Source organism: Pinus tabuliformis, chromosome 1_1 (genome assembly GCF_031772625.1).
Source record: "Pinus tabuliformis cultivar Carrire ecotype Pingquan chromosome 1_1, CPIR1, whole genome shotgun sequence".
Classification (NCBI taxonomy): Eukaryota; Viridiplantae; Streptophyta; class Pinopsida; order Pinales; family Pinaceae; genus Pinus; species Pinus tabuliformis.
In genome coordinates, this window is record NC_142297.1 from 796,883,439 (window position 1) to 796,892,587 (window position 9,149).

General features: G+C 34.2%; 1 pseudogene; it reads left to right on the forward strand.

Moving 5' to 3' along the window:
• Positions 1-7,971: 7,971 nt before the first annotated feature.
• LOC149216400 (receptor-like protein 4 pseudogene) lies at positions 7,972-8,921 on the forward strand (annotated as a pseudogene).
• The last annotated feature ends 228 nt before the right edge of the window (positions 8,922-9,149 follow it).

A 9,149-nucleotide genomic window follows, 5' to 3' on the forward strand; every position in this document is an offset into this window, starting at 1 on the left:
GATTTTTGTTGGTAGAAGGGTCTGGAATTTTCAAGGAGGGTCATCTTATTCCTTGACATTGTGTGACTTATGGTATATTATGAACATTCTTTAGGGCATGGGTTTGGTTTTGGATTCCCTTTGGCTACTATGGAGGATCACCTGGTACATCTTTTCATTTTATATTTGATGGTGTCAATGTGCCCACTATGTGCTTTACTTGGCTATAAGTTCTGTCACAACGTTGAATTTTCATCTCCCTGCTTTGAGTTTTTGTAGATCAACTGGTTCATTGTTGTAACTGTTATTCATGGCCTAGGGATTTTGCTCTGCTACTGGTTGTTGGGTTAGCTAGTCTCGTCATGAGAAATCTTGATTTGCTATTGTTTGATTGGGTTTGTGGATCTCTATGTGAACTTTGGAAACTGATATAAATTTCTTTTGATTATGAATACAATTTGTAGTAATTAAAAACAAAAGTGTTAAAGAAATTTCAAAACTCATTTATTGCATTGAGAGGCGCTTTACAAGCTAGTATGGGGTAGATGTGTCGGTGTTAGATGTGAGATGTGTAGGAGTTAAATATGTGAATATTTTTAAACTCTGAGCTCATAAGTATATATATGTTGCATTATCTTATGTTATGTAAACATTTTTACTTCATCGAATTACATTAAAAATAAATAAATAAATAAAATAAATAATTAATAATTAATAATTAAAATAAAGTTGAGATGAAATATTGAATTTACCAGATGTTTTTGGGTCTAGGTTTTTGCATCCCATGGTTTTTCCCATGGTATTATTCTCTAATGGTAAAATTACATAAAAATAAGGCATATTCTAACTTATAGACGAAATGGCCTTTTTTCAAGACATTTTTTCTGGTTAAAAACTTGAGTTTGAATTGTTTGATCTATAGAATTTGAATGCCCTAGGGGCTTTTTAGGGCACTAAATCCATTTATGCATTCAAAAATGCATTTTAAACAATAAAAAACCACATTCTTGCTTGAAATTGTATTGTCAAATTCTCGTGAAAATGACGATTTTGTTTATCAGTTAGACTACACCATTAAAAAAAAATTAAAAAGAAAAATAAATAAATAAATAATTGATAATTTTAATAAAATTGAGATAAAGTAGTAAATTTATGGATGAAGGTTTTTGGACTCTAGGTTTTCTCAACCCATGGTATTCTTCTCTAATGGTCAAATTACATTAAAAATAAAAATAATAAATTAAAAAGAAAATAAAATTAAAAAATGATAGTTAATAATTAAAATAAAATTGAGATAAAATAGTAAATTTATGGATGGAGGTTTTTAGGCTCTAGATTTTATCAACCCATGGTTTTGCTTGTGGTATTATTCTTTAATATAACATATTTAAAGTATTATTCGCTAATGAGACATTTATTGCAATAAAATGTTTTACCTATTTCAAAATAAATCCTAATTTCCACAACAAATATCATAGCCTTGAACAATTTTCATATCCAATTCGGCAAAAGAAACCACTCAACAAAGGCACACTACACAAAGACTTTATAGCTTTGCGGATGCATGCCTTGGGAGAAGCAACCTTTCTAAGTTTGTTACATAGTATGTTATTCATTTTATTTATTTGTTTAAATTTACATGAGCACGAAAAAATAAAATCCAGCACATGTAGTCTTACATTTTGTTTATATTTTTTTCGTTTGCATTAAAATTTATTGGAGTTACTCATTTTAGACCGTGTCAACTATTAGTTTTAACCTCCTCGTGAAAATTCACTAGAATATGTCTCTCAAATATTCATAACAACATAGTTGAGTTCTATACAATTGTATTGAGTTTTATTTAGGAGATCGAATGACAACATAAAAAATAAAATTAAATGAAAGATAGTTAATGAAAGATAATTAATATCCTCGACTCTTGCAAAGACAAAGGTATATATTCTTATTGGGTGTTTGAGTAGACTCATATATATATATATATATATATATATAAAACCACTAATCCATTTCAACTCTAATCTATTAAGTGCCGAGAGAGATCAAATAATATTTCTTCAAGTTTTAGTTTACACCACAAGAGATTTGTGTTGATTTGGGATAGCATCAGATGTGCTTTAGCCACGAAAATTGGTGGAGAGGCTAAAGCACATGAGATCTCCAATATCCATAAATGGTTTGGGAAGATTATAAATAGTTTGGGAGATATTAAAATAATTAATATTTTTAATGGAGTCCCTAAGTCTAAACTTAGGGAAAATAAAATATTAATGTGAATTAATATAAAACTGTGTTAGAATGGTCCAAAAGTCATGGATCAAGCCAGATCTAATCTTAGTCGTTGATTAGGGATTTAATCTTGGCTGTTGATTTGTCAACGAGAAAACTATAGGAGGAGGCTTGAGGGTCACTTGGAGAACACACCAAGAGATCAAGATTTCGACTTTCTAGGGTTGGGTTTGCTGAGAAAGTTGAGAGAGTGATCAGAGTTGCAGCTAAGGGGCAGTGAATATAGACGCAAAGAGGCAGAGATAACACTAGGAGGATTAGCGCAGTATCCAGAGAGAGGGACGCTAAAGCAGACAAGGGTTCACACAGAGAAAGCCAGGAGCTGCGCATTGCCTCAAAGGGCCAGCGTGGGTGATGCAAAGGGCCATAGGACTGATGCAGTGCCTCCATAGGCTAACGCAGGCCAAGCCAGAGTGACGTTGGGCTAACATTGGGCCAGAGAGAGGTTGACGCAGTCCCTAGAGGCTAATGATGGGGTTTTGTGGGGCAGATTGGAGCTATTGGAGTGTTTATCCGGGGTTTCAGCTAGAATATCTGCTTCCGGGTAGAGAGGTACTACTACCGAGATTTTTATCTGTTGGGTGAGTTGGATTTGACACCCAAATTGTATTTTCAAACTGCTTAATAAATCAAACCCTCAGATAGTTGCACCGGTTTTCCCGCATTGGGTTTTTTCAGGGACATTAGTCCAAACACAACGGTGTCACTTGTGTGCTTGTTTTTGTTTCCTTTAGTTGATGATTTGTAATATGTTGAGCATGTACTTGTATTTATTTCCAGTATTTACATGGTAAATAACTTGTTAATTAACATAACAAGTAGGTATGAATAAATAAGAAAGTACATGAAGGGTTTCTAACGAGTTAGACTTATAAATTTCAACAATTTGATCTCCCAACATTTAATAGATCTAAAATTAAGATAAATCTGGACTCGTATATTCAAAAATACATTTTAAAAAACAAAAATTTATAATCTAATCACAGATTATTTTGTTAAAAAAAAATTCAACCAAAAAAGTTAATTCAAAACTCAAACTAGTTTAGTTAAATTCCCCAAAAAAATCCAAAAGTAAAATAATCTTTATTGATATTTATAATAGTTTGGAAAATAATATTCATAAATATTTATAATAAGCTGGAGAAAAGTACAAACAACATTTATGGCGTTCATTAATATTTATGATAACGTGGAAAAAAGTACTCACAACGTTTTTGGCGTTCATTAATTGAACATAGAGGCTCATTCTACAACCCAGTATGATGTGTAACCTTGTCTGTCCGTCATCAAAGTTGAAATTTCGCTCATGTTGGCCAAAATATAATTTTTAAAAATTCTAAAAGAAAAAAATAAATAATTATACAAAATATTTAAATAATTTTTTCTCATAAAAAAATTATTTTTGCAAGTGAAAGATCCCTCTAGGGTCATGTTAGATTCACATTTAAGATGAAGTTATGCTGGTATATATAATAAGCTGGAGAAAAATACTAACAATAGTGGAAATTTTGGAAAATGAAGTTAAGATTGTTAGATCTAAGACTTTTGTGATCCATAATGTAGAAGAAAGTCTTTCCGATTAATCACATTGATAAGATTTTGAATAATAAGAGGTTTCAATGATGTTGAATTTATTTCCACTAACAAAATTCAATAATTTTTCAACCATATTCAACAATTTTTTTGCCTTCAGGAAATTTGTGGCTGCATAGACAACACCTAAGTAACAATTCCTTGCGTCCCATGCTTCATTGGCTTCACCCCCGGTCTATAGTGGGAAGAAAACACTCCACCTTGGACATGCACAGAACGGAAATTGCCTTGGAATTGTCAAACCATATGCTTCTTTCATATCCAGTTGGGACAGATCACCTTCAACTTTCTAAAAAAAAATTTGCCTCCTGAGCTAATGCAAGTGTAATTGTGGGAATGGCCATGGGAGCCCCTGGGAATCCTCTCCTTCTTGCCATGAATGGCCCCTAACGGGAAGTATGATTAATCTGTTAAATTGATAACTTCGTCCTCCATGAACCTCTTTGGCTTGAATTCGGAAGCATCTGCCCCCTAGACATTGGGGTCCCTTCCTATAGCCCACACATTCACCACTACTGTGTGTTCTTAGCTATGTAATATGATTCTACTGTCATTGCCTCTGCAGATTCATGAGGAATCGCTAACATCACAATTGCGTATAATCATAGTGTCTCTTTTACCAAGCAGTGGAGGTATTACATGCTTGCCAGATCCGATTTATTCACTTTGCGATATTTGTCGACTACCCATTTGGTTTCTTCCTGCAAACTCTTCATTGCATGGGGATGTTTGAGCAGTTGACTCATTTCTTATTCTAATGTAGTTGATGTCGTCTCCACCCCACCTGCGAACATGTCCTGCAAAAATACAAACACAATTATTGTGACTGATTTAAGCTTATTATATTTAGGGTCATAATAAATAATATAATGGTGGCGACGAGAGAGGCATACAAGAATGATAACCTTCATAATTTTCCTTGTGATTTTGGTGTCGACCTCAGCTATCTGATGCAGCACATCGACGAAATATTTAGCATGAGGTGCTTCATCTTTCTAGCCATTCGAGGTCGCGACCTTGAGAGGCGAAATGTAGTCATCTATTATTTTCTTAGTGAATTCATCGAATGCTTGATGGACATTTTTCATGCACTGCTTGACACCTTGCAAATCAAGGCAATCCACGTAAGGAATAAGGTCTCCAATGTTAAAAACTCCCGCCAACATATCAATTCTACCAATATATATTGGAAACCTTCAAAATGGCCACCCAAATTATCGTTAGAAAATTTCCTGCTTGCCAGTGTTCGCCAAAAAAAACTTCCATGGGACTCACATAATATTAGTTGATCCGGATAAAAAGAACAAAATATTATGAGAATTTGAAATAATTTATCTGGTAGTTTGGTAATTCGACGAGATAAAATATTTGATATCTGAGAGTGTAAATATTTTATAGCCTTAAATGTTAAAATAATTATCTGTGGTGCAGTTCTCATCCGCCTCTCAATGGGTGGGTCTCCCATCTCTGATAAGGAAGCGTGTGCTGCTCTGATCATCGGTTCTTTCTCTGATGGTAGGAATGACTTTGAGATAAGTAGATTAAAAAAAAGAAGAAGTGAATGCCATTTTCAAACTAGACATTGATAACCTCTTCATTATTTCATGGAGTGGTGGCATGTTCAAAACTATTGGAAATAAGTTGGGTGGTGATATAACCCATGCCGAAGTTAATGGTAGAATCTACATTTGTGCTAGAATATATATGGAAATGGGTTTTGATAAGAAATTTCCTTAGGGGATTTATGGAAATGGGTTTTTGATAAGAAATTGCCTTAGGGGATTCAATTTAGAGTATTGAAGCTACATTTAGTTGAATAAGTCTTTTTCAAATGTAATTCTTGTTATGAGTATGGGCATTTTGCAAATAAATCACCAAGTGTCAGAGATATCCTTGAACTTCAAAGTCGTGCCAAACATACACTTACTAGAATAATCATAATGAAAGATCTTTACAACAAGTCTTAAGAAAGAAGAAAAATCAACCACATAACTTAATCTTGACACTTAGCCTCCACTTCACTCTCCTCATCCATCCAACAATATAATGGATCTCTACAAACTCGAGATGAAGAACAATGTAGAGCCTCAATCTAAGTCTAATCTAAAAGTCAACTCTAACCAGCCACCAAAGAATCAAGTGCAAATTAGAAAATACAACTCTTGATATTTCTAGATACTTCACAAGTTTAGGTAAAAAAAAGAGGATTCATTGAAAAAATGAAAGTTGAGGGGGGTGATAAGGCCCTAACTGCCCCTTCCTTTGCATAATTCTACATATAAATTCACGCTTCACCCCTCCATTAATAAAAGGAGGTAGTAAAGATTACACATATAGAAAAATTGCTTCTCATTGAACTTTAAAACCTTTTGGATTTAAGCAGTGGGTTTGTTTACATCTATTAAGTTTTGTTGTTGTATTATTTTAGGTAAGTAATTTGTAAAAATCTACTCAAGTAACTATAGGATTAAGTTTTGGAAGTTTTAGAGTTGGAGCTCTCCTTTTTATTATTTTGCCAGGATAGGGTTTGTTTTTATTTTGTTGTTCATTATGTTGATATCCCCTTATATCTTGTCCTGTACATTTTCCACATTTTGCACATATTTTACTAATATAAATCTACTAGTTCTCCCAGTGTTTTCGTCTTTTCCCCACTAAAATAAAGATTCATTAATTTTCATCCATTCTCCACCAAAATAAAGATTCATTAGTTTTCATCCATTCCTCACATACATACATACATACATACATACATACATACATACATACATACATACATACATACATACATACATACATACATATATATATATATATATATATATTGTAAGTCGGTAATAATAATAGTTATTATTGATTATTATATTTATATATGGTTTTTTTTGGAATATATATTTGTATTACTTTCTAAAAAAAATGTTACATGAGAGTGCTTAAGGTTTTAGATTGGTCAATCACTTCAGAAATACGACCATATACAAAAATGTTCTCATTTAAGAGAGACAAAAAAACAATAAACTACTTATAGATTCAAAATGCAAAATACATATTCTGAAAGTAATATCTTCACTACCATAAGAGAAAAACAAAGAAACTAATAACTTTATGGGTTGAATCATTATGATCCTTTAATAAAATCATGTACATTTTAATACTATCTAGCCTTAATCCCATATATAAAAAATAAAATATTAATAATTTATATATATATATATATATATATATATATATATATATATAATCCATTATTTTACCTTTTTCTTATAACACTTCCCATGAGTATTGAGTAGTGATAAGCATTGTTATTCCAATAATAACTCAATGAATTAAACAAAATTAAAATGATTATTACGTAGTGATAAGCATTGTTATTCCAACAAGAGCCACAACAGTGACAGAAGTCCCTGCCGAGAAGGGGAAGGACCATTTACCGTTGACTTGGCTGCTTGCTTAGATGTCCTATTCAACATGAGGACCATTTACTTTTGACTTTGCTGCATGTAGTCTCTGACATTTGCTTGATCTGCACTTGAACTGGATCTAAAGATTTAGTCAGAGGCAAAGAGCTCTTCTTTGGATTCAGAACTAAAAACTAGATTTAAGTTCTCTATTTTAAGATTAAAATCCCAAAAGAGTAATCCATATGCCTGTACCAATATAAATCTCTTAGAAAATAAAAAGATATTGTTATTAAATAAATAAATAAATTTAACAATATATTATATAAACATGAATAGAACAGGCCGACTACAAGATCGATCACTTCAGCTCTCATAAATGTTTGGGCGTTGACTACATCGAGCGATGAGATTCGAACGCGTGATCGGCGTGGGAACACAGATCCATGGGAACCAACAAACATTACCGCTGTATGACTGTAAAAAGGCAGGAAAACGCCATCATTGCAATATCTTGCGGTTCTTGGACTACTGTGGAGCCCCTGAAGACGCCTCATGATTCCAGCCTGTGGAGATCATGGATATCGTCTTGGAGTTTTGCAGTTCTCATTGACGTTATGTCTCCATTTCTGATGAAGTTTAGGCTCTCTGTTAAGGAACCATATCCTAATCATGCGTAAGAGGCTTCGCGATCGAGTTCCGTTACTGAAAAATGGCGAAGGAAACAGTCAAGGTTGGCTTTAGATTGACCGCAGTGGCGTGTATTTGTGTGTGGACGAGCATTTACACAGCATTTTCACAGAATGCAGGTAAGCTCAAAGCCACATGATCTCAGTTAAGTTAAAATTCCAGAATATTTTGAAGGTTTTCAAATTTCAACTTCAGAAGTCGATAGCTTCAATATTCGACAATTCAAATCATATTTTGATTAAATTCTACTTCTCAAAGTAGTCGAAAGAAGTGTATAACAGCATTTTTGGTTTTGCAGAGCCGTTGGCCATCCGAATCAGCTGCAGTTCATGGGAGAACACACATACCCCCCAGACGAATATGCTCTGGGTAAAAGACTACGGTTACACAGGCGGCTCGTCCGCAAACGCCACCACCACGAGCTACATCGCTCCTCAGCTCAAGAAACTCCGTTTCTTTAAGCTCTCGGACGGTCCCGAGAACTGCTACAACGTCACTCGTCTACCGAACGACCATTATTCCGTTAGAATGTTCTTTGGCCTCAACGAGGACGTTTTGGCCGACCGCGAGCCGCTCTTTGACGTCTCCATTGAAGGAACACAGGTTTATTCTTTAAAGCCGGGCTGGAGCATGAACGACGACCAGGCATATGTCGAAGCTTCAGTTTTTGTCTTGGACACTGCTGCCACTGTCTGCTTTCACAGCACCGACCACGGTGATCCTTCGGTAATGAGCATCGAGATTCTTCAGCTTCATCCACAAGCTTATGATTTTGGGGCTGAGTGGGGGGATACTGCCATATTCAGGACTGCTAAGCGGGTGGACTGTGGAGCAGACCAGAGCGTGTACGGCGAGTCCTACGACAAACCAACTTGCGTGGCATATCAACCGTCCTTTGCATCGAACAACTCGAAGCCGATAATAAGACCCCAATTATTTTCCGCACCAAAAATTTGCATAAACTTAGGTTAAAATGCCAATATACCAAAAATATAACGGTCAAACTACTCGGTCAGCGATCGATCGATCGCTAATAGTCCCAGGCAGGGACTAATAATAACTCAATGAATTAGACAAAATTAAAACGATTATTATTATAGTATACATTAAATTTAAAATTATATATAAAAATAATTGTATATATATTTTTTAACCCTTCAAAATAACACATGAAAACAAAGACATTAAAAACAAAACTTT